The following is a 26475-nucleotide window of genomic DNA, read 5'->3' on the forward strand; positions in this document are numbered from 1 at the left end:
ATGTAAAGAAAAAAATAAAACAGATAGTAAAAGGAGCCACAAGCACTGAAAACAACAACCATAAAGAAAGATGCAATAAAATCTCACCACCGTTCATAATTCGCAATGAAATGAAAAATTTATGGAGAAAAAAAGAAAGAAATGCAATGTATTTACTCGAGAAAGATTCTTCAATTAAAAAAAAAATAACAAAATATCGCTTATTTCTAAAAAATCATTAATTACTTTTTGTAAACCTCCAAGCGACGGTTTGCTCGAATAGTTTATAAATAGTTTGATTGAATACGTCAACACGAAGATGGCGAAGATTTTTCTATTATTTAATTAATCCATTCTAAGGCGTTATTTCACAGTTAAGTAGATTTATGAATTCAAAAAATGGTAAATGTTGATGAGTTTAGGTTACATATTATAATTACACCCTAAAAATTCATAATTACATTAAGTGTCTAGACAGCTTAATTCTTATCATGAAAAATAGCGTGAACTTTTCCCCGCTCCGCTCTAAACATTATAATAAAAAAGCTGAATTTACGAAAAGATAACATTTTTGGAAATCTTCCAAACATTTTTAAAATTCAGAATTTTGATTTCTCCCTCCTTGTTTGGGCCGCCTTCAGTAGCCTGGCCCTTAAAAAACCCTGCTTTAGCGAATCGGTGAACAAATAGAGAACATTAATTAAACACATTACAATAACACCATGTTGCAAAAGATTTAATAGAAACACCCATGAATCGATAATATTTTGCCCGATACAACCAAAGCTGACGAATGTATTTCAGATTTCTTAGTAAAACAAGCTGTTTTACAGCACCTACACGGAAAGGAACGATTCAATCGGAAGTTACCTACAGCTCTAGTTTTCGAGAAAAAAGGTAGCTCCTTTGACAATCATGACGGTGTTCTTTGGTTCGCGAGTAGCCGCTACTATACAATATTAAGGGGAAAAACGAACATTTAAATACCTTTCTTGCTACAGGGTATTAAGAATAAATTTGTTGATATAGAATTGCTATTCCATGAATACATCGTTTAAATCTCGTCCAGATTTTAAAGTAGACATGTAAACTGTAGAAAAGTTATTGCGCTTTTAATATTTTGCGTACCTTTTTTCTTAGTCCCTTAATTATAAATCTAATCGTAAGACTTGCTTAAGACACACTCATTAACCAGAGGAGAGAAGGGGTCAAAAAAAGAAATATAAATACCTTAAAAGAGCTATAAATTTTTTAATTACAAAAATTAACAAGTTTTTCGGAGATAATACATTAAAAAAATAATAAATTGCAGGGAATTAGAAGTTTTTATCACACTTCCCTTAAAAATTAAAAATAACTTTAACACTTGCTGAACCTGTAAACACCACCCTATTCGCTAGGACACCAGAATCTTACTGGACAAGTAAATTTAAAAAAAAGTCAACTCAACAACACCAAAATTTCCTTATTCGACCTCTATTTTTAGCGAACTATAGTCAAGATGTTTTGACGAGAGAGATTCAACAGCTAATGAAACAAATACAGAACCTATTTATAGTTTTAGAAGAAAAACCATAACGAGTGATGACGTATGAAAATCGGTTAAATAAAAAATGCATAACCGTTCGATTTTTAACACCGGTTTTTATATGACAGGTTGAAATTATTTTATACAGTAATAACTACAACATATTTAAAACGATCGACAACCGTGTAAAAAATTAAAACGAAATGAAATTCAGACAAAACATAAAAAATGTTAATTTATTAAATACCGGACAAAAATAGCATTCAATATGAAAGTATAAAATTGAGCGTAGAAGGTCAACAAGACCTATTAAATGTCACGACGAAACCCGCAAGACAACGAACGGCCTATCTACTCTCTCGGTGCGTAAAACGTTAATATCATGGAAAGGAAAAAGGTAAATTACGACTACTTATGCCGACGAATTGATTATGACTGGACAAAGAAATGTTTGCTTTTAATAGAGCATCTAATTTATATAGAAAGGGGAAAATGTAACACGATGCGGGTCCGATAATAAAACGTTCAACCGACGCGTGCACAATCCGGTTAAGTTACTAAAATACGATTACTAAATGTAAAAACCGTTTGGAATTCGACAGATTGTGGACCCGTCAACAATTTTAAATGCTTGCAACCCTTAAAATAATACTTTTTGTAATATTATGCACTAAAAAGGCCTCTAAATATATTGAAACACAAGGGACCCGTGGGCGTTTTCTACTGAAAGGGACATACATGACACGGAAAAGGGGTAACAACAGAAACATTTTATGAATCTGTAATAATTTTCAAGTATTAATTTGTTTAATGTGTCTTAACATTAAGGCACACATTTACAGGATATAATAAGCCGGCTGACTTAATAGTAACTAAATAAGTCGCATTAAAATAATAATAAAGCGTTCTTTAATAAGCCGAACTATCTTTTCTTTTTCCTGTTTAGCCTCCAGGAATTACCGTTCAGGTATTACTTAAGAGGATGATATGTATGAGTGTAAATGACGTGTAGTCTCAGTTCGACCGTGCCTGAGATGTGTGGTTAATTGAAACCCAACCGCCAAAGAATACCGGTATCCACGATCTAGTATTCAAGTCCGGATAAAAGTACTGCCTTTACTAGGACTTGTACGCTAGAACTCTCGACTTCCAAATCGGCTGATTTGGGAAGACACGTTCACCACTATACCGACCAGGTGGGTTAAGCCGAACTATCGACTGAAACACGTTTCATACGTTTTTCTATTTATCGGAAACCATGAAATATTCGACGAGTGAATCTCATTATTTTACACGATAATTGATTTTAATTTATATTTTACACGGCAGAGTACGCGAAAAGAAATCCTAGCGCGTTTTCTGATCTCAAAATTAAAGAAACAGCTCGTAATTTGGTGTCCGTAAAAGAGACATAAATAATTTCCGAAATAAAGAGAGAGTACGATGCGATACCGATCGAGTTAAAAATTAACTGAGAGCCCCATTAGATCGTTTTTAAATCTCACCAGCCCGGACACAAATAAAACTTAAATAATTTCAGAAATACTTATGCGTAAAAAAGGAATCGCTTTGTTCGGTTGAAAATTTTAAAGAACAGCTAAAGGTTTCGAATTCACAACCTCTACAAAAACTGTTAAGCCTTATACCGTATCGACGTGATAAATCGAACAGTAAATTGCAACAGGGAATGAAGTTCATATCATATAATGCAGTATTACAACATTATTTAAACCGTTTGATTTCACGATTTATTATCGATTGTTCCCCATGGTAAATCGATGTAACTTACACGAAGAGTAAATCACAAATCGACTTGTTGTGTCGGTCAGTATAGGCTAGGGCTGTAACATTGATCGATACAGTGCTGTTTGATGGTTTTCTTTTAATTTTTTTTAAATAAAAATTTAAAATTACCGTTCACCACAAAGGAAGCCGGCTGTTACATACGAGGTGTGATTGAAAAATTTTAAGACAGGTGCCCGCCACTGCTCAATAAGAGGGATAGGTTTGCCCACGGATGTAGAAGGGAAAGCTTGTTTCGACCTTGAAACGTCCTGAAAAAATCACCGCGATATCTTTATTCAGTAGATAGTGGGGCGCGCTGGTAAGTGAAGTGTTTTCGATTCTCGGCGGATTATTAATTTCGCAAAAAGAATGAAAAACGGAACTACGAATTTGAGTCAATTTTGTTTGAAAACCGGGAAATCAGCTTCGGAAACTTAAAAATTCCAATAAACAGTTTTCGATGATAAATGTGTGAGCCGGCCTTCCGCTTCAACAACCTACGAAGATATTGTGAAAGTTTGCGATTTAGTACGCTCTGACCGTAGGCTTAAAGTTAAGAAGATGGCTGATGGACTGATTTTAAGTTTCTACGCGGTTAAGTCAATCCTAACTGAAAATTTGAACGTGCGTTAAGCCGTCCGCGAAATTCATTCGAGAAATTGTTGTCAGAACAGCAGAATAACACAAAGTTTAATTGTACCAAGAAATGATTAATCGAACCAAAACTGAATTAGATTTGTTAAATAGGGTAATTACAGGCGAAGAATCACGGGTTCGACCCAGAAACAAAGCACAATCATCGCAGTGGAAGGGTCCAAGTTTGCCATTATAAAAAAAAAAAAGGCGACAAAGTTGGTCGAATGTGAAGAAAATGTCAATGGTTTTCTTCGATTATAGGATATCGTGCATCACGAATTTGCCACTAGGAAGCAGACAGTCAACCAGGAATTCTATAAAACGGTCATTCTGCGTTTAACGAAAATGTGCGGAAGAAAAGGCCTGCACTCTGGTGGAACAAGAATTGGGTCCTCCACCGCGTTCTAGATCGCGGAATGTTATTCCAAATTCCTATGCTTACGTAATCCCCCTATTCCTCTGATTTAGCCACTGCCAACTTCTAGCTGTTTCTTAAGTTGAAATTTTCGCTGAAAGGGAACCGATGTTACTCAACTGAAGACATCCAAGTATATACGGAGAGGGTTCTTAACACCCATAAAAAAGGAATTTTCCTGTAATTCTTCCAAAAGCGGAAACACCGTTGGAGTCGGTGTTCAATCAGATGGGAACTACTTTGAAGAACATCCATCACAATAGGCTGTAAGTACTGCCATTCGGAAAATACAGCCCGTTTTAAAACGTTCCCATCACATCTGGTACGCACGGGTAATTCGACGCGTAAATGTAAAACGGTCAAAGAATGAAGCCGTACTTCAGAGAAAGTATACATTATTCCGTAACAGGGTTGCACCGACAATATAAACGAAAAGGTGCAATAATCGGCGGGCCGCTAATCCTCGGGGCCGGTACGACCGTTAACAACGGCTGAAACCCAAAAACAAATCGTCAGGTAAACCACCACCGGACCAGCTCAAAATTCGCCAGCAATTTTTTAACGCCAGTTTATTTCGTTTATTAACTTACGATATACTAAGAAAGAAACCGGAAGCCCTTCGTTTAAAAAAAATCTAAAACACCAGTTATGATCATGAAAGAAATAAAAACAATAAATTTACACGAAGCAAAAACGCACTAAGCAAAACGTGAAACAATAAATTATTACAAACAATAAATGATGGATAATACCAATAGCACGGCGTATAGTCGAATAGAATTTATGCGCGCGTGTAGCGGAAGTTAATGAATCGCCGTATTTCTAAGGGAGAGGTCTTCAATGCGGTAAATGCTTTATATTTTCATTCGGAATTATAAGCCAGTATTTTAGAGTTAAATTAAATTAGGTAGTTACAGCGCTTTAATAATACGTTATCTTGTATAAAATTAACAGCAGTAGTTTACATTTTACACATTCCACGGCTGCGAAATTCAGTTAGTGATAGAGGTATTTACCTACCAATTATAGTCGATTGTCTCTTTTTGTTTTGTTATTATAATTTATGCTAACTATTTCTTTTTGTCACTTTTGTAATACTTCTTTTTTAATACAATACGTAAAACAAAATAAAATATAAATTCATAGGTATTTTAAGTGCGACAAAATAATAACATTTTATTACGAATACTAAATTCTACTTCAACAAATTCACTAAAATTTATTAAAATCGCGTTTTTAATTCTTTATCTTTTACATCAAAAATTTAAAATCGACACTAAAATAAAAACAAACTATTAATTAACTAACAAGCTAAGTTGTAAAACAGAATCGAAAATTGATTTTTTTAAATCTATTTAATTTTTAACTTGAAAATTTTATTTTTACTAAATATCGATATACTTATAAAAGAAAAAGTCGTCCGTACGAAAAAAATCACTTCATAAAAACCGTAAAATATGAAAAACTTACATTTTATATATATAAGAAAAGGGATGCAATCAAATTAACTGTTGCCGAACAGAAGCTAAGGTTTACCTATCGAATGCGGAATTCTGTATAATTTTTCTTTAACTAATTTTTTCTATCGTTGTTGAGGTTACTCATGAAAATCCTTTGCACTCAGATCGAACTCATTACGCTAACATAATCGAACATTACGCGATGATGACTACAAACGAAGTATAACACATCTACAAAGGTGCATTTGAATATTTGCTTTAAAAAAATTTCACATATTTTCCTCAGAACATTTTTAATAATTTTTAATAATAAATTTTGATATGTTTAAAATCATTCAAATATAACTAACGAAACGATTCCGGCTATTTCAATTAAATAGTAGAGAAGTTTTTATCAATAATTCTGACGTGTTTAAAATGCAAATGACGTGGTTTAGTGAACACATCAAAGTTTTAGTTAAAAAAAAACCACACCAAATCAACTTACAACCGATGAACGGTAATTATACATCGCATCAAATATAAACAGGATATGCGGTAAAACAAACAATAATTCTACACATGAGCACAGTGTACACGGCTATAATGTATTTAAATGAAAATGAGATTCAGTAACGCAGAACGTTTGTTTTAAAATAACAATAAAAAGTAGCGGGTGTAACGTGCGTTTGTAAGAGTAAGAAAGAAGTCTGTGACGAGCGAGAGAGAAGCAAAGAGGCTATGACCAGGGTCAATGAACTGTTTAAAACAATAGAAACTGTTCACCTCTTCACGTCCGTACGCGCAGGTGTACGCACCACCCGCTACCACAAGCGCAAACATAAAAAAGTGCATCCAACGTTACGACGCGGTGCCACAAGTCGTGCAACACAACTCTACGTTACCGATATAAAAAAGGAGCAAACTAGACAAAGAAGAAACATTATAAAAAGTTACAGAAACCGTGTACACAGAGAAAGGTCGAAAGTCGGTCGTACCGTCCGTTGCACCGCTTCATTTTAAAATAAAATAAGCTACACCCCATGAAATTAATACGTTTAACTACTTAACGAACAAAGCGGGTCGGATGAGCGGAATAATCAGACCGACATCACCGAAATTAGGAGAGAACAGACTATGTTAAATAGTTCGGATGCGACGCAGGAACAAAGAAATGAAAATAGAGAAATAGAATTAGAACAGGGTACAACAACCGGGCCAAGTAACAGGAAAACGTTTTCACCTAGTATAACTAGGCCAACATCGCTTTATTCCCATCTCGATAAACCTTCCCCGGTTGCACACTACACAGTAAGTGTGTACAAGTGTCTGAATAACATACCGAATTTTATAAATACATATATATGGCTGGCTACACATAAATTCCTTAAGTAAATCAACACGCAAGTAAAAAAACAATCGGACCACGATTTCTATGTATTTACCGAATACAGATACGAAAATTAACAACTACGTTTTAAGTGCTAAATATTATACTCGCTGACGTAATCGATAATAACATTATGTCAAGGTAATTTAATTTAAATTAAAGAATAAGCTATAAACTATTTTATCGTAAAGTTTATATGCCTGAAGCAAATGTAACAATACCTCGCAATAAATGCTGTTATCACCCTCGTAAATTACTTTTTTTCTACAGACTTAAATCATTTCCCATAAATAAATTTATCGGCTACTCTTGTACACGAAAGCCGAATAAATCAAATTTAAGTCTCTTCAACCTAACGGTATTCATTTGACCGATCGAGCCGACTGTGCTTAACTAAAACCTCATCATTTGAATTCGCTACAATTTAGACCACCATTCGTCTATATTAACAAACTACCAACGGCTATAATAAAACCAATAAATCGTTTTAACAGGACTCTTTTTTAAACTCCGTATTCATGTATGATTTCTATTAGTAGTCTGTTGATTGGAGTTATGCAACGTCTGCAGTATATTATAATTATTATTTAACAGTATTTATATTTTTTTTCTTTTACTTCGAACATTGTATTCTTGTTGAATTATCATATGCCTCAGATTCTTGTAAGGCTTTTCTTTAATAAAAATAAAGATGATTACGGAAATAAACATAAGTACATCTATGTAAATAAACATCGAAGTTAGAAAATAACTTATTTTTATAATTGCTGTTCACTGTTAAGCAGCAGCTACCGTTAAGACTGTTTAAATAGAACGATATACTTTTCAGGGTAGGCAATTGGGAAAAACTCAAAAAAGTAAATTACCCGCAAGAAATTGTTCTCAGTGGTAAACGACTATTTATTTAGTACCGATCCACGTAGAGAAACATCCTGAAACGCAAACAAGGATGCAAAACACAAAAATGTTTAAACGGATACTATGTAAAAAAAAAAAAAAAAAAAAATACAATATATAGACGCACTCGCAACAACTGCAATTAAAAACTCGCTTACGCTTTCCATCGGTAAGTGAAACCGTTAGCAAAATGTCACCGAGAGGAAGTCCATACATCAGAATGGTTTAAAAAACATACATTCAGTGCTATGACGTCTCGTCATAGGTAATACTATACTCACCCCGTTAACGTTTTTCTGACAAAGGAAAAAATGACAAAAAAATGAAATTTCCTTATTCCGTTCCCGTTAATACGATACAAAATACCGTATTTATAATATTTAATCAAAATATTTTGATTAAAATAAACTTCACCAGTCGCATTTTGTTTCCTAATTCCTCGTATGATTTTAAATAATCGATTAGAACTGTGCGCGTCCGCAAACACATAAGCATTATTTTTAAAATAGGCCATCTTTTTTTAAGTTAATTAAAAAAACAATCATAGGCTACGAAGCACACACAGATGAAATGTATTGTTAACCGAAATTTATTTTTAGTAATCAATTTACAAACGTTTTAAAAACATATTAAATTTTAAATCTGTCATGCGATAAACTACATTAACAGGCGATCAGGCATAGGTTGCAGTTGCCTTTTTTAACGATAAACGTATAACCGTAGCTTTATGAACACGAAATTAAACATTGCATTTTGAAATTTATCCAAACGTTATATTGTTTTAACAGTTTCAACAGTAAAGAAAAGCATATTTTTAATTTGCGGTAACCGTTCAGTACAGGAAATATCGATTAATTTCTAAAATTATTTAGAAACTTTCCTATTTATTTTAATAAAACTTTTTCATCAAGATAATTAGTTGTAGAAATAAATTAATTACAAGCATTTTTTATAAATATTTTTTTCATTCCTAAGATTTTTAAAATACCAACAGTGTACTATTGAATATAATTATAGATTGCAGATAGTAATGCTGATATTTTACAAAAGTAATATATACTACACATGATAGAGAATGATCGGTATATGATAGAGAATCATCGTTATAATGACGAATGCGAGAATCACGTACGGGGTATGCTACCGACGGACGTGAGTGAAGTCATAACATTCCACGCGTTTCAAAATTAATACAACAGTTTTCATGTTTTTCTACGCTTCTTAATTCCAAACTTTAATCGTGAGGTGCCTACCTTTAGTATCAGAGGATAATTCTCTTGCATACTACAGAAACTTGTTTCGAACGGAGATGTAAAAATGTGACAGACTTAACGCGCTGTGCGATGTTAACTTTTAAATTAACTGTAAGTTATATTTATTTATTTAAATTTATATTTTTACGTATTTATTTCGTATTATATTCCATTAGTATTTATATCCCCGAACTTCTGGAAACAGTGCCCGGATATAAAAAAAAGATGACTTAAAGTTTGTTTTGAACTTTACCCAAATTCATTTAAATGACTCACAATACGCGTTAAAAGGATCAATAAAGAAAAATAACCAAATACTTTATCCGATTTTCAAACAGGTCTCACAAATTTTCTTTGAGATCATGTCTTACACATACAATTAAAGAAAATTTTTGTTATACGAAGATATCTCGTATCTATTTTTAGAATGTTGGATTCTAGAGCACAGGGTTAAGTGGTTGTAGCAGTTTAAAAAAAGACGATGTCATCGTTTGTATGTTAATGAGGAAATAAAGAAAATTAAACGAACGTGAATGTTTTTAAAAGATTGTTTGCGGAATACCGGCACAAATTCTGGATTAATTTTAGACGAGGGGGCGGGCACAAGTTTTTTGCGGGTCGATTAAAATATCGATTGTATTTCTAACTGCAACATTCGGTTAATAAATTTTTTTTTATTTTTCCAATAGTGCAACAATATCTATTTATTTATCAGGTCTATACGGCAACAAATCATATTTACTTAGTAATTACTAAAGACAATAACTAGTAATTCATTCCGCGATATTATAGAACACGAAAATCAACATTATTTCAATTTTAATACAGTTCTTAAATAATTTCTCAGCAATTAGGTAAATTAAAATAAAACAAAATTTCTCCTACCGCAAAACAATCTATTTTGCGGTGTGAGACCATTACTTGGGGTGTACAGTAGACCACTTTAAAACCACCGTTGAAGAATTTAGATGATCGCAATTTTAATTAGGGTAGTCACAACACTGCATTTCAATGCCCTTTAAAATTGTTACAATCCTACCTTTTGCATTTAAAATATTTGAGTTGCCCACGTGGAAACCCCCTGAGTGCTTTGGGTGTGGCAATCTCAAACCGAAGAATGTTTCGAAGTAGAGTATTTGCCAATTTCACTGTTTTTTAATTTTTTAAATTTATTTAAGGGTTCCCTTTCAAACTTTGGTGTGTGTGTGTGTGTGTGTGTGTGTGTGTACGTATGTGCGTGCGTGCGTGCGTGCGCACGTATAAATGGTTAATTCTGAATGGTTATAAAAAATTAATTAATCAAAGGAATACCACGAAGCTATAACAGAAATCGTGTAAAGGTTGTTGCTTGTCAACTAACATAATTAGTCGATAATTCATTAGGCATGCCAACTGCTATAATACTGAGTATTATCAAATATCCATGCGTAATTGTAATAATAAATTACAAAATGCACATTACTATAACATCTTGATGCGATCAGGAGTCGTTCAAACCTAGACTTCTCAATAACTTTCTCGCGAATCAGCGCCAACTCATTTTTACTTTTATCCCCCGATTACAGGACATCTTTACGTGCAGTAGGATTTTTTCCCTGTACATTTTAATTTTCTAGTTGATACAAGGACGATCAAATTTGAAATTTTGTAATTATTAATATTTTTGTCCATGGAAAAAACGAAACTCTGCCTCTTCTATCCAGAAATTATTCGACAGTATTTGTAACAAAGGGCAAAATTTTATGTATCAATGGAAAACTGAAAACGTGAATTATATGAAACAAAAAATGTATGTGTGTGTGTGTGTGTGTGCGTGTGTGTGTGTGTGTGTGTGTGTGTGTGTGTATTTACACACACATGCGCGAGCGAGAGTTAAATTCTTGCACATCGTTATTTTTCGGTAAATACATCCGCGTGAGTTTGTTTATCTTCAGAAACCGATAGGGAAAGATGGTTTCCAAAATTATATTCTTTGAACTTTATTATTGAAATAATTTAACAATGTAGCGTTACATCGTAAAATAAACCGCAAAAATTATAAGAAAATCGGGGGTCTCCTACACAATTTCGAAAGATAAGAACGACACAACTTATCACAACTGACACAAATTTATATTGCGGATTTTTTATCATCTTTTATGTAAATCATTCTGAGAGAATATAAGTTAAATTAGTATTTATTTAAATTAAGTGAAGGGGGTTAATTTTAGGTGATACCAAAAATTTCAATTACGGTTCAAAAAATTCATCTATCAAGTAATTTCTTTCAGATCGGTTCAACAGTTTTTATTTGTTGACAGGATTAACAGTAAACCAATAATAATTATAGTTATTCATTAATAGTAAGTACCTGACCTACAGAGGAGGGACGACAGGTTGATGAAGGGGGATGAGAGGAAACGAGTGAGAGACGAGACAAATTACAATAAACTAGTCGATATTTATAAAACAGCAGCGGCAGTAAATATCATACATACAAACAGCCAGCATAATATTGATCTTACTGCACCAAATTACTGTATTAAACTAGAATAGAACAGCACAATAGTAAAAGAAACCCACCGCTCTGGATTTTAGCTAACCATGTAATACAATATTCTAGTAGTGATACTACACAAATACAATCAACACACACACATATACAGCACTACATTTTATCACAAAAGATATATATATATATATATATATATATATATATATATATATAATACCAAAGTGAAAATGGAAAGAAAATCTGTATGAAAGCAACGTAGTTAAGAGAAGAAAGAAAACCGCAATTCCATTTTATACACTATTATTATTACTATTACTACTACTTCATTAGATACTACTAAATATCTACATCAAGATAAAAAAAATCTGATTAAAATAAAGAAATGAACTCCGAAGAGAAAAATAGATTAACTGTTTGTAATCACAGTTTCGCATATTAATTAATAGTTAGACATAGGCAAATTATTACATTTATAATTAATAATAGAACCTACTTTAACTGAGCATCTGTTAAATTCTGACAAAATATATTGTCCAAGTCTGAACCAGAACTATATCGAAATCAATTCGCGTTACAATAGAATAATTACAAAGACGTGTAATTATCAAATCTTTCAATATATAATTAAGTTATCAAATTATCGAGTTATCAACATATATATATAATCCTTCACATGAATACCTGCACAATGTCGGCTTTAATCGACGAGCACCAGACTCGAAAATCCATGCATGCTTGGTCGCCCTCACGAAAACCAAAAATAAACTAAAAATACGAAGGACGGGATAATAATAGGTAAAAGGTTACCGCGTATCCAATTATTCATCTTATCAAATCCCACATTATACTCTCGAAACGAATTTAAAACAGATAAAGGAAAGAGGGTGCAATGTGAAAAAGAAACAAACAGCCACACCCAAAGGATTTAAGACTAATTAGTGGGAATTCATCGTACCAATAACCACTCAGGATCACGATATTTTTTTCCGTAATGAAAGTAGCACGTTACCCATCGACGTCGACCTTTTCAACAATACTTTTTAACAAACCCAAAAATAGGATCGACATACCTATCTAAGGGAACCTTAGGCTCGTCCAAAGAATCGTACAAAATCGTATGGATGCAAAAGCACCCGACTCGCCTGTAAATCGTTCACAAAAGATCGGATCATAACCGGTCGTTCGATCTTTAGTTTAGAAAGTTAATAAATCGCTAATTAGTCGGAAACTTTCGCCCTCATCTCCGATAAGTATTCGAATATTCTCGAAATCGCTGTGAAAACTGGTTTAAATTAAAAAAATACTGTTATTGCAACTTTGATTAAAGTCGGTTCAGCAGCTGTCACAGGACGCTCAAATAAAAAGATGCATTATTACGACTAATTTACCTCGGCGCACGCGGAAAACTACCCGAAATGTTTTATTTATAATAAGAACCGGGGAATAAACCAAAATTCGCTAGCAAATAATTTGAGCGATACCAATTATAATTCACAGTACAGCACAGGGATATCGTTGTAAATTATGCATATAATATAATTTATAGTGTTAATATGTTACACATTGATATTTATTACAACTTGTAGTTTAGATAATACCTAATGTTAATATATTTTACAGTAATTTCATAGATTACATTTCAGAACACAAAATACAAAAACACAATTAGTTTTTAACTCTGCCAGACATTAGGCAAAATACATAAATTTTATATTCTTACACGAACGGCGATATTAAATTCATTTTTTTCTGCAGCAAAATTATATCTTAATACAATTTTCGTAACTATCTGACTAACTTTGTGATTCCCAAGCAATTTTTCAATAACGAAACGAGCTTTTCTAAGAGTAATCGTTGGAAGTGACAGTAGATTCCTAAATAGGGATAATCGGGAAGGGGGCACTCTGGAAGATGGAGATTTGTTAAAATATTCACTCACGTATATGTTTATTAATTAAAATAATAGATAAAGAATTCACCATTACCGATATACGTTTTTCAGCAAAAATATTCTAAATTTAACATACATCACGGCTTTTCCGGTCGAAGACTGTTAACGGCATCTATTAAACCCTGATTTTCGTATTCCATTTAAAAACTTATTATTGTCATGATTACCTAATCTAGAGGAAGAAACTGAATTCCTAAACCAAATCCTAATGATAAAAAAAATATTTTTTAACAAACACACTAACTGAAGAAATGAATATCGAATACAAATTACGACAGATACGTGATGAAAATTTCCAATTTACATATACATAAATGTGTACGCGCGAGCGTGTTGAATTTTAAATGCTGTTCTCAATAAGAGTAATCACAATCAACACATATAAGACAAATGTCGGTAATTTCGGAAAGCATCTCCTCTGGTTCTTTTTTTATTTTGAAACGTCTTCTGTCACATTTTTCATAAGGATTATGTTTGTCCGTAAATTGTAAGAAGTTTGCTTTTGCTGAACTTGCATTGCTGCCGAAAGAGAGCGATACTACGAATGGCGTTTAGAGTTTCATGCAAATGGACCTACAAGATCGCAGAACAGGATTTTCATCGCATAAACTGTAACGATATAACGGCATATTTTGACGCTGATAAAACTTTTTCTGGCACATTCAACAAGGGTGCTGAAATCATACGGTTGTCAAAAAGAAAAAAGGTTGTAGAAAAAGGGTTAGCATTTTTTTACCCTTAGAAATAAAAATCTAAGAGTAATGTGCCTTTTGCGAACCGACTATGTTGGATGGTGCATAGATTTGGGCCGATAGGTTAAACTTCGCTAGATACGGAAGAGTTTCACTTAGTTGTGATGACCGATGGTAATTTAGTTCATCATCAAAAAGAATACAGTCTGACGATGCGTTTTCTGTTTTGTCAAGAAAGGTCCCGATCGATCTTACGTACGTATATTTACGATGAAAACGTAGCAGGCGAACGATATAGAACTTAATAAGACTTCGAAGCTGGGAATGCAGAAAGCAGGGCAAAAAAAGAGGAAACCGTCCTGCCTGCGTTTAATTATCACCTCACTCTATTACTTCCAAGAGATTACGGTTTACATTAGCCGTGAACCGTTCATCAAAATAGATGTCACGGGTCATGAGCCACCGAGGTTATCATTAATCTTGGGTCAGGAAGAATGACTACTGTCAATGATACGTCATCTAGCTTATTACGCGAGATTCGTAAAGATGATAACTGGAGAGCTGTTTTAGTTTTTCAAATTTTCAGAATAGATTGCGTATGAATACGGTGGCTAGAAAAGTATGCGGGTAGAAACTACGGAACGATTTCACAGAGCAACTATTGAAACAGAGGACATTATCTTCGATTATGTAGGTTAACTGATGTTTATTGCAGAATTCTTTAAGTTTACGGCCAAGAGATCAAATCGTAAAGCTGGCTACGTTATACTAAGAGAATAATAATTGACCCCTACGGTTATGCTGTTATTTTTCCCCACAGATTTATGTTTCTTCCGCTTATTGGAGGCGGGTACTGATTAGAATCCAGTTGAAGCTTTTATTGGATCCTTTCTTGTTCTTCCTGTTTACAGTAACGAGGCCTGAAAGCGGTTACGGTCATATGGAAGCCGGCCTCCGCGGATTAAAATTACAAAAAAGTAAAATTTGACTGGGTCGACTGTTACGCGGGGGGACTGCCCCATTCGTCTTATAGATATAAAGTAAAGCCGACAAAAACTCAATTACATTTTATCATTATGAGCGTGTCAAACGCTCTATAAAAAAGAAAACTAAACGTGATGAGCTCAAAACGGAAGAACGACCGACCGATCGTAAAGATATTGTATGCAGCGTTGTACTGCGGTTAAAAGCTGAAAACACATTTTATCTTAACTTGATGATGTTAAAGCAAAACATTTTGTCCGCAGAAAGAAATTAGACAGATGCACAAATACGAATAGAAACTGCGATCGGACGATCAAAATTAAGTCGTGTAAGAGGTAAACGAATAGCGATGTAACAGAAACTACTCGACTAGACAAAACTTAAAACGGAATAATGAAAATCGATAGAATTCAAGGAAAATAGAGTGTATATGACTAACAGAGTAATGAAACAGAGATGAACAAGGAAGGAGGAGAAAGAGGGAAGGCACGAGGGTGGAATGTTATGTTGTATGAAAGTGTTCATTCTTTTAAGAGCGGAACAGAATAATAAACAGATATAAGGGAACGTTGGAGGGGAGAAAATGTAAAACTGGAAAGTAAGGTTCTGTACCGTACGTATGCATACTCCTGTCTGCAGTGTTACGCTTAATATGGCACGCTATTATATAAGTGACGACGTACACTTAACTTACACGATTACGAACGACTACCATCTAACACACATCGATTAACTAAATAAAGCAAACGGAACGTCGACAATATACAGTTCCATACGTTCATCAGGCGACAGTAAATTAATAAATTTATTCTCATATATACATAAATTATGCGTTAAATAAACAGAAATTGAATGAATCAGAATGACATCATCGTTTTAAATAAAGTATGTGTAATTCATTAAAACTGGCATTTAAATAAGTTGGTTGCATACCTTAAATAAACCCGTACCATATTAAACGTAGTAACAACTAATCCGCTCACCTTTCTAAATAGCCCACAGCGGTTATTACAACACATTATTGAACCAAACTGATGATACTTAAATAAAATAATCTCTAGAATAACCGTTTACGTTTATCAGTAACATAAAATGTTAATACTTCTAATATATATATATATATATATATATATATAAACGCCGCGCACACATATTACTCAACTTAAGGTTTTAGCCATGAATATTTTACGTAATTTAGTAATTGCAAAACTTGAAAGCGTATCGTATTAACAGCATCATTTTCGATATAATGGTATTTATTTAAGTTACCGAATGAATCACGTGTTGTTATTTTCACATATCGATATCGTTGGAGAGATCACAAGACCGAACCTTACAGAAAGAAACACAATTTGTTTGCATTAATTCGAACGGAATTAATTAAAAAAACAGTATTAGTACATTATTAGTCCGAAAAAAAAAAGTGGACTATGTGATCCGCTTCCAAGAAAAATACTTTTTGTAACGTACTTCTAGGTAATGTAAAAAATCTCAAGCGACACAAAAAATACAGAATACAGTATTTAAAAACTAGCATAGAAATTTATACCAGTTCTTTCGTGGAAAATTTTGTTTCATTTCGAACACAGGAACAGAAGTTTTCCGACCAAACATAGCAATGCTTTTTTTTTCACACTTTACTCGCGAAGGATGCATTTTCGTTAAAAGGGTTGAAAATTAACCGAAAATAATCTAAACAATTTTTTTTTTTTTTTAACTTATTTTCAAACGGGCTCAGATGCAAACTTTGTCTTGAAATGTTTTTCGATCGCTCTGCGGGAGATCCATTTCGATAAAATGAAAACATAAAGTTTTGGCACTCCTTTCAATTCGTAGAAAATATTAGGTACCAGCTGTCAGTCATTTGACTGCTACCTGGTAACCGTATAATTCAATTACAATTTTAAAAAGTAGATGCAAGCCGATTCCCTCACGTATCGGAACCCTTAAAGCGACTCGAGAAAGAATACATAAATTTGAAACGACTTAGGACAGATTGCAATAAACGAAAATATGAAATTAGACATCAGTCCGCACTTCAGAATCAAGCGAACCTAGTATCATCGTAATAAGCATACACTACATAACATCCTTCTACCGCCGATAATTGTGGGTACTCTCCGGAAAATCCACCATCCCCACCTAAATACAAAATGATATCTCCACACAGACTCCGATTAACAAGACTCGTTAACTTGAGACCTACCCTCCAACAAAGATAAGACCTGAACAGACGAGTCGAATAATTACTAACATCCCTCAGTTCTTGATGATAAGGGAATTTTTTTTAAAAAAGCTGGAGTTTGTTTTAAAAGCTACAGTTTTTGTTACACTTTTTGTCAGCCTAATGATAACCCGGCAAACGCAAAGTAGAGTTGGCCGTATCCAAAGCCTGTACCGGAAGGATCCTGGATCGCATTCGCTCGACAAAAACTCTTCGCTTAGCATCGAACCCCACCTAAAACGTGGAGGATTAACTCAGTCGTCCGACAAGTGTATATGATGATCTACTGGAATGAACGACTACTGGAATGATGGATGAACGACACTAAATAACCTTCCGAGGGTGACGACACACTCGGATCGGCCAAAGGTAGACTGCAGATTACGGCTTACCACGATAACAGCTGACAGTACACTTACTAAGTTTGGTTCGGTGACGGCATTTAACTGTAGGCAGGCGATAGCAGCGACACAATCGGCGCTTAGGGGTCGGTTCATGGCTTCCTTTGTCGTCGATTTTCCGTACTCTAACATTTGCCTGGAAGAGTGTGCAATTTCTATTCACGCAACAATTAACAAAGTAGCCTTACTGCAGACATCAACCGACGCACGATAGAAATCCTAAGAAACAGTTTGTATTAAAAACAAACCGCAAACGATAATCACTACACTTTAAGAGCTAGCGCGCACGGGTAGTTTTTGTCACCGTGATAGTTTCGTCACTCTTGTCCAGTCTATGGATATGTAAGATCAGCGCATGTTACGACGTGACAGCCAGGTGACACTTTTATCCGCAGATTCGCGAACAAGCCCGTGACATAACTGCCACTGCGGCGCTAGGTTTTGATAGGCGCGCGCGCATGGGTGCAAGCTTGTCACTATCCGTGCATTTCCCGCGTTCCCGCTCCACATTTCCTTTTCCGACTATCGACACAGTGACATGGCGTCAATGTCTTCGCACAACGTGACTGTGCACGAAGACGATATCGATAATGATGTTCTTATAAAACAAGTGGAAAAACGACCAGCACTTTTCGACAAAAAAATTGAAGGACATAAATTTGAAAATTGAAGGATGGGAAGAAATCAGTCGAATAACAGTTTCTAGAGCTTGTGATAATTTTTCGTCACAACAAAAAACGAAAGTCTGTAGGTTTTACATTTTAATTTTATAATTACAATTATTTATTATTAGCTTGAAGTGCACTCTAATAGGCAACTACATATTATTACAATTTAAATTTTATAATATTGCCGTGGTACAGCCCCTTGCGGCGAAGTAAAGTAAGATGCAAAATAATTGCGTATGTTTGTTGCTAATATGGTTCTATCAGTCCAATTTGTTGAAATACTTTGTAGTAAACATTCATAAGCAGTACCAAGAAATCGAATGCCACCTTTGCAACGTACAAAACTGTGTAAAGTGCAACATGATTTTGCAAAAGTTTGCATGAAGTGCAAAATCGAGGCTGAAGTCAAGAGATCTGTGCAAAAATGTGCCTCGACAAACCAAAATGTCACATCTGCTACCAGACAAAATGGCATCTTTTTTCCATTTTCATCATTAGGCAAAATACAATCGTTTGGTACACTTAATTGTTTTTGTTGCAATCTTTTACCCGTTTGAATTCTGAAATATGCGCCCAGTATATTAGGAAAATTTGTCCGGTGGTAAAATTGATTAGAGATAATCAGCCAATCTTCTTCGCTCTTTCCTGGCATGAATAGTTGGTGCAAATTCCAGATTTCGATGCATGTAGACTTTTTAAAATTTCTTCAACTGTGGTGGCTTCTAACAAATATTCAAATGATATGCTGTAGAAGCTGGCGCCTGTCGCGAGATATCTGAAACAAAAAACTCTTTGTTAAGATCGACTTAGGCCGAATAATAATTATCAACCCACCAAGTTGGTCTAGTGGTGAACGCGTCTTCCGAAATCAACTGATTTGGAAGTCGAGAGTTCCAACGTTCAAATCCTAGTAAAGTCAGTTATTTTTACACTGATTTGAATACTAGATCGTGGATACCAATGTTCTTTGGTGGCTAAGTTTCAATCAGCCACAGATCTCAGGAATGGTTGACCTGAGAGTGTACAAGACTACACTTCATTTACACTCATACTTATTCACCCTCATTCATCCTCTGAAGTATTATCTGAACGGTAATTATGGAGGCTAAAGAGGAAAACAAAATAATAATAATTATCACTATCACATACGCACACAAGTTCACAACCGCACATATACATAAATAACGTAGGTAACTACTTAATTACCTATCTAATATTAACTGATGTTTATAAATTCAATGATTGTTTATACTCTAAATATTTATTTTCAGGTAAAGTGGTACAAAAAAGGTGGAAACATTTAAGAGCTTACTTCTCACGAAAGCTACGTGAACAAAAAAATCTAATAAGTCGAGTTAGGCTGCTAAGAAAAGAAGAAAGTACAAATATTTTGAATAACTTTTATTTCTTCTCTCAAACATGGAGACTCAACAATCCACGCAGCCTCTGTATAGGAAGGTGAATGCGAAGAAGAAAGTGGAGATACCAATGAAGATGTACTGCAGCGAAGCAACATACCCGAAAGAAAAATACAAATAAAAACCCCTACGAAGAAATGCTTCTGGACATTTTAAATAAAAAAGGGCTGATGAAAATAAATTGGTTGAGGTTCTGGGGAAAATAAAAATGAATGTGATGAAAATGAGAAGAAAAGAAGGAAAAACATTCTGAGCTGTCTCTGGTGCCATTGTTAAAAGCAGTCCCGGAGGAGAATAAATTACAAGTACAAATCAAGATTTTACAAATTTTTCAGGACGTTCAAAAGCAAAACTGACAGAATGATACAATCCTCACATTTTTCTCAACAACCGGGTCCATCTGGGCAAGGTCAGTTTGCTCGCATGTCAAGCACACAGCGAAATTATTCTCCTGTGTATATACCATCGACAAGTCTTTAATATTCCCAGATCAAACTCCAACATTGTCTCCCTACCATCTCAGAGTCCCTTAAAACCAGGGCTAAATAGCTACAAGCACTCGTTCTCCGCTGTCTTTATTCTTCTCCGCTGTCTTTACCTCCCGCGAGTCCTCAAAATTCCCAGATCAAACCAATATTATGTCTCCCTACCACCGCCGAGTCCCCCAAACACGGTATATTATTCTTATTCAACATCACCTGAAGCCTCCTCAGCTACAACGGATAGTATTCAATCCTATGTTTCACAATTTACCCTTGACTCTAATGAAGATTCCGAATATACATTTGCCAGGACTACAATAAGTGAGCTGTAATTTAACGGTTGGTAGTGCAAATCACCACATTACCACTTGTATACTGTGCTAATTTGTTAATTTGCAGATAATTAGTTATTAAAAAAAAAAAAATTAAAACAATAAAAATTACTTATTTTTATTTACTTACCTTAAAGTTACTGCGAGTCTTTCTTCAGCTGGGACAGACAATCTCATCTTCGTATTTTTGTATGTTAATGCAAATACAAGGCGCAGTAATTCATCAAAACTATCAACACTCATTCGAAAATATCGAAAAATTTCTTTGGATGTTGTCGAAGTTTAATGGAATTTAGTGTAAAACTTTCCACTTTTTCAATATTTTCTTTTACGTCTCATGAGTTCGCACATAATTACAGTCTCTTCAAAAATCCTTACCGATAAATGAGGCTTGGATTTCAAAAACGTTTAGCGAATGTCATCCATCGTGAGCGCACACCACTTTGATGACCTGAAAAAAACCTTTTTGTCACTGTGATAAAAATCACCCGTGCGCGTTAGCTCTAAGATACAATTACCCTTCATATTATTTTATTAACAAACCGGATATGACTAAATCGTGCTTACACGCCTCATAATATAATGAATTAAAATTATAATTTAGTTAAAGAAAAGAAGATAACCTCAGATCAAACAGTAAATAATTTTTATCACATAACAAGGATTACATCATACGTCATTAGCGGCGAATAAATAATCACATAAATTATTATATAATTAATAAAAATTGCGATCTAAAAGATAAAAATGTAACTTATTACAACAGCAAATCAATAACACAGGAAATGGCAAACTAGACGTCCTCGGAGTAATTCGGTCCTAACGAAGTATAACGTAAGGGTTTAAATTCGATCGGAATGTAAGTCATCTTTGCTTGCTCGTTGTTCGGTGTTCATTTAAAACACAAGTTGGGCCGATCATACTAATACCGTCGACCATATTAACTGAACATTCATAAGATTTCAAGAACAAATTTATCCAGATAATTCTATTATCGGGTGAGGAGTAAGACTTAAACCGAGTACGTAGTTTTAAACCGTCATTTTTCATGTAAAATTCGGAATCGCCGATTAAATTTCGTTCGTATGAAAATAAATAACAAGCCAATTCGGGGTAAAAAGACGAATCGTATTTCGTTATCTCATTTTCAAAGATTTCGAGTAAACTGTTGTCATGATATCAAATTTAATAGTAAATGTTTTCGTTCACAATTTTGTAGAGACTTAATTTTTCATACGTAATTTTAAACGGTGTATCTCTTTCCAAATATTAACTTAACAAAAACCTTTCTGTTTTACTTTCGAATAGCTTCCAGAAATCTTTGGGGATAAATCTGTTTAAAAAGCTATAACCGATCGAACGTGAAGTGTCCAGAATCGATTGCGTATTGTTACTTTACAGCGTCGTTTTTTGTGTAAAAATAATTTGTTTCACATAAGCCTCAAAAAAAATTAGAATATCGAGTAGATTTTCTTAATTTTTTTATTTATCAAAAAAGGACAATTTTTTGAAATGCGATTTCTTTCTTCATTTTCTATCACACAGTTCAACAATTCATATTTTCAACAATTTTTTCCATAACCTTCATCGAGGGGGGACCCATACAGTGGACTGTTTCCCAAAGAGTAGATTCACGTTTTATTTACGTTTCTACAGCCTACCTTATGACTGTGACCCATGTAAAACGTTTCCGAGGAGGAAGTGAAATCAGGGTCGATTTCTCTAAGAGTAATTAGGTTTATTAAACGACCAGTCCCAGCGACGATCAGGGTGAATGTATCGTTTACATTGCCGGATATTACCTGAATCTCCGTAGGTTCGGCGTGCCGATATGCAACATTATATTTGGCTCGCTGAAGAAAGCAAAGAAAAACCACTTTTTCTTCACTTTCCTCGGAAAATTTGATACGGGTGCCTGTTATTCGCGGGAATAGTAATAGATATGACATTTTCAGGAACGACTTCCCGCGTCAGGTCGCCTACAACCATAACCGGTTACGGGCCCCGTAACACTCATCGGGGAAGCATATTAGTAAAAAGATTTCAGGACACGAATTAAAATTTGAAACGACGTTCGTGGCCGAACTAATTTTTGAAATTTTAATACAGCTAACGCTTTCGATTAATAGATAATAAGATCTAGCATCGAGAAACCCCGGATAATTGGTCCGTATCGAGGAGTACAGTACACCACGTAAGTAAATTTTAACCGATCGGCGAACACAACAGGAAGAGATAAAATACATTAAACGGTCCAGGACCATCGATGACCAAAATAATTAGAAAATATTTTTTTTCAAAAGCAGGGGAAGAAACAAATTAAAGAAAGTAAAATAATCGTAGTAGAAAATTAAATAAAATAAAAGGTTACTCGAACAAGAACAAAAAAAGTGAAATCAATGAGAAAAACATCGGTACTCAAAAGCACCGTAAACTGCAACGACTTTGTTTACCGATAAACTTTCTTAGAGACCCTTCAACTGAACTAAAAGTACTCGTAATGTTAAATCCCTTTACTCATACCTCTACGGCATACACAAACATACATTAATACTCACTTTAGACTGAAATGGTTCTCACAAAATTGAAGCCGACTAATATTCTTGAATATAAAATATTTACGCAAGGATTTAAAACAAAGATTATTTTAACAATGTTAAAATCAGATTAGTAAAACCAATAATAGGTTTTTTTAACATCCATGCTAAAAACTATTATATTTTAAAATACATGTATATTTTGTGAAAAAAATAATAGAAAAAATTCAAATACAAATCAGAGAATAAAATACTTACGAAATAATAAAAACAAAGATAAAAAAAGAAAACAAAAAAGAGGAAACAGTTTGCAAAGGTACATACAAGCATTCAAATACAGATTTATATATATATATGTATATAACAAATATGTAAATATATATATTTATATGCTATATAAATGCAAGTGTGAGCTAATTCGGTATTATACTGTCCTTGAGCTAGCTTTCATGAGGAAACTAAACCCCCCCCCCCTCGTTGCCGCCACCAACGCTACCGCCATTAACGATACATACTGTAACATCCTATCCCACAGTGAATATATACCCTGGTATAATACGGTTAAACTAGCAGGGATCAAAAATTCAGTACAGAATATTTAATTATCGATTTATAAATAGGAAAACTTCTTCCCTTCAGAAGTACATAACTTCATGCAGATTATGTATTGTCGATATGAAAAGACGTATTTATATGATATTACCTCGTTGTTATTACCTCCTATTTCTAGTAAACGGATACTCAAACATTTTTTGTTTACCGGCATTTTACGTGGAATAGGTTATACCATCAACTGTTATTTAATTCGCCTATTGAGAAGTTATAATTATCAACCATTTAAATAAGAATACCACAAAATTAACTGATATAGGATATATCAGTAAAGACAGGTGACCGTCCGTACGATATGCTCCCGGCAATACTTAGTGGATTCAAGTCGAGAAAGGGATAAAATTTTCCAAACCGCATGACAGTACGAAAATCGGTGGATAAACGGTTAGGATACAAAGTGCGACATCGTACAGCTATTTCGTGTCCGAGTAATGTTGGGATTCATTACAATCCGCGTCTTTAACATCATCGGAAACAGTGATACTTTGGTGCTGATCAAAACAGTATTATCGTTAATATAAATCCTAGCTCGCGAAAACATTTTGTACCTTTTGATTAACCACGAAGGATGTTCTTTGTACAAATAGGTAAATTTTAAATACGATTTGTCCTTCATAAAAGGCTTCCAACCGTTTTCAAATACAAACAACTATGATTACTGAACTCTTATCCAGTTTCATCCATCCAAGAACTGTTTAAATAAAAATTCCACAATACGCTCGCACAGAATTTCGTAGTTAGTAAGTGACAAATTTTAATTTCTATTCAACGTATGAAAGATAATAGAAGTAAGGAAATTCATCCTTATTCTATTTCTTTTTATTACGGATGGTTTAAAGTCCAATTTTTTTCGGTTATAGTTAATAACTTCCAAAGCCGAACTAGGAAATTTGCCAGTAATCGAGCTTCACGCGTTTTTAGGGGAGGAATAAAAAACCTGAGAATAGTTTCAGCTACGTTGAACTTGGAAGTTGTTATCACAACTTCATAACATATACGTATAAGAATCATAGCTTTAATCCCGTTTAACTTTCTTGGGAAGATTTTAAGGAAAACTCCTATTCTTAGGAATAAATACTTCTCTGAATATTGTTGGACTAGATATCATTGAAAAGTTTCAGCGTTACATCGACATCTCTTTTCCCTCCTTTAGTTGTAAGCGAGGCAAAATTCTCTTCTTGGCTATAGCTTTTTATCTAAGGAAAACATCCCTGCCAAATTACAAATATCCAGGTTCTCCGGTTCCGCACTTCTTTTCAACCCTTTTTTAATTAAATACCTGAAGTATTGTTTAACCAGAATAATGGTTTCTTATTTTACCGCAAATCCCATAATGAGAAACTGAACCAAATTTCAGTTCCTGGCTAAACATGAAAAACTGTAAATAGTTGTCAAAATTTATTTTAAAAAATGACCAGAATATTACGGACTCCGCATTAAAGTCCCTTACATAAACCGCAAAAACACCTTCACTCCATACAATGCCCCTTGAACACTATCAATAAACCCAAACGAAGGAAATCCGTCTGAATAATAACCACTTTTTGAGGGGGGGGGGGGAATGGGACAACAGATTAGTATTTCAATTCTTTGTAAACCGACTTAATAATAGAAATTTTAATTTGTAAGGAAAACATTCTGTTCGATCAATTTATTTCACATAGGAAAAACGCGCATTACAAATTGAATCTCTAGCAGGGATCTCACCCCGATCTGATTCAACTATATTATTATTATTTAAGGGCATAATAAATCTGTTCAGTTACATAAAAATTCTATTTAATTTGGTTTTAAGTTAAAAGAGCAGCCCCTACGTAACTGATAGGTGATTTTTTTACCGGTACGAGCACTTGACCGAACTTCTTTTCCTCTAAATAAAGCCATCGGAAAACAAAATCGGTCTTTCTTTAGAAAACCCACCCTCATCCCCCAGAACTGTATGGTGTGTAGAATTACCAGTTGAATTATAAACTGTTCGGCTAGCTCCCCGACGAAAACCGGGTCAATATGATCACGTATATTTTTATACTTACATACATGATAAACATTAATAATGTAGAAGAAATATTAAAAGGTTGTATTCCAAATTTTTAATAAAAATACAAACAGTCTGATCACGATGATTCAACTCGCAACGAAACAGATTACTAAAATAAAAATAATTAATTGCTATATGTTTTACTGTAAGAAAAACATATAGTCGCGCACGGTACTTCATGTTTAATTATTTTCGAGAGCAAACCTTTAAAATATTTCTGTAATAGTCCTCCGTGCGAAAGTACAGGCGAATAAGAGATACAGTAAAACGAGTGAAAATATTATTGTCTACATCTACAGTAAACGTATCTCCTGTACGAA

At 34.1% G+C, this 26475-nt stretch overlaps 1 protein-coding gene across 6 annotated transcripts in view; it reads right to left on the reverse strand.

The window, feature by feature from the left end:
- Positions 1-26475, reverse strand: part of beta-Spec (spectrin beta chain) — a 216123-nt gene that overhangs the window by 174062 nt on the left and 15586 nt on the right. The window contains exon 1 of one of the 6 annotated variants that reach the window (XM_075377176.1): positions 21099-21116. The exons of the other annotated variants lie outside the window; for them this stretch is intronic. The gene's annotated coding sequence lies outside the window, so the exon portion shown is untranslated. Of the gene's footprint in view, positions 1-21098; positions 21117-26475 lie in introns of those variants that run through there. 6 annotated transcript variants of the gene reach the window in all.

This window comes from Lycorma delicatula, chromosome 10, assembly GCF_047948215.1.
Source record: "Lycorma delicatula isolate Av1 chromosome 10, ASM4794821v1, whole genome shotgun sequence".
In the NCBI taxonomy this organism is placed as follows: Eukaryota; Metazoa; Arthropoda; class Insecta; order Hemiptera; family Fulgoridae; genus Lycorma; species Lycorma delicatula.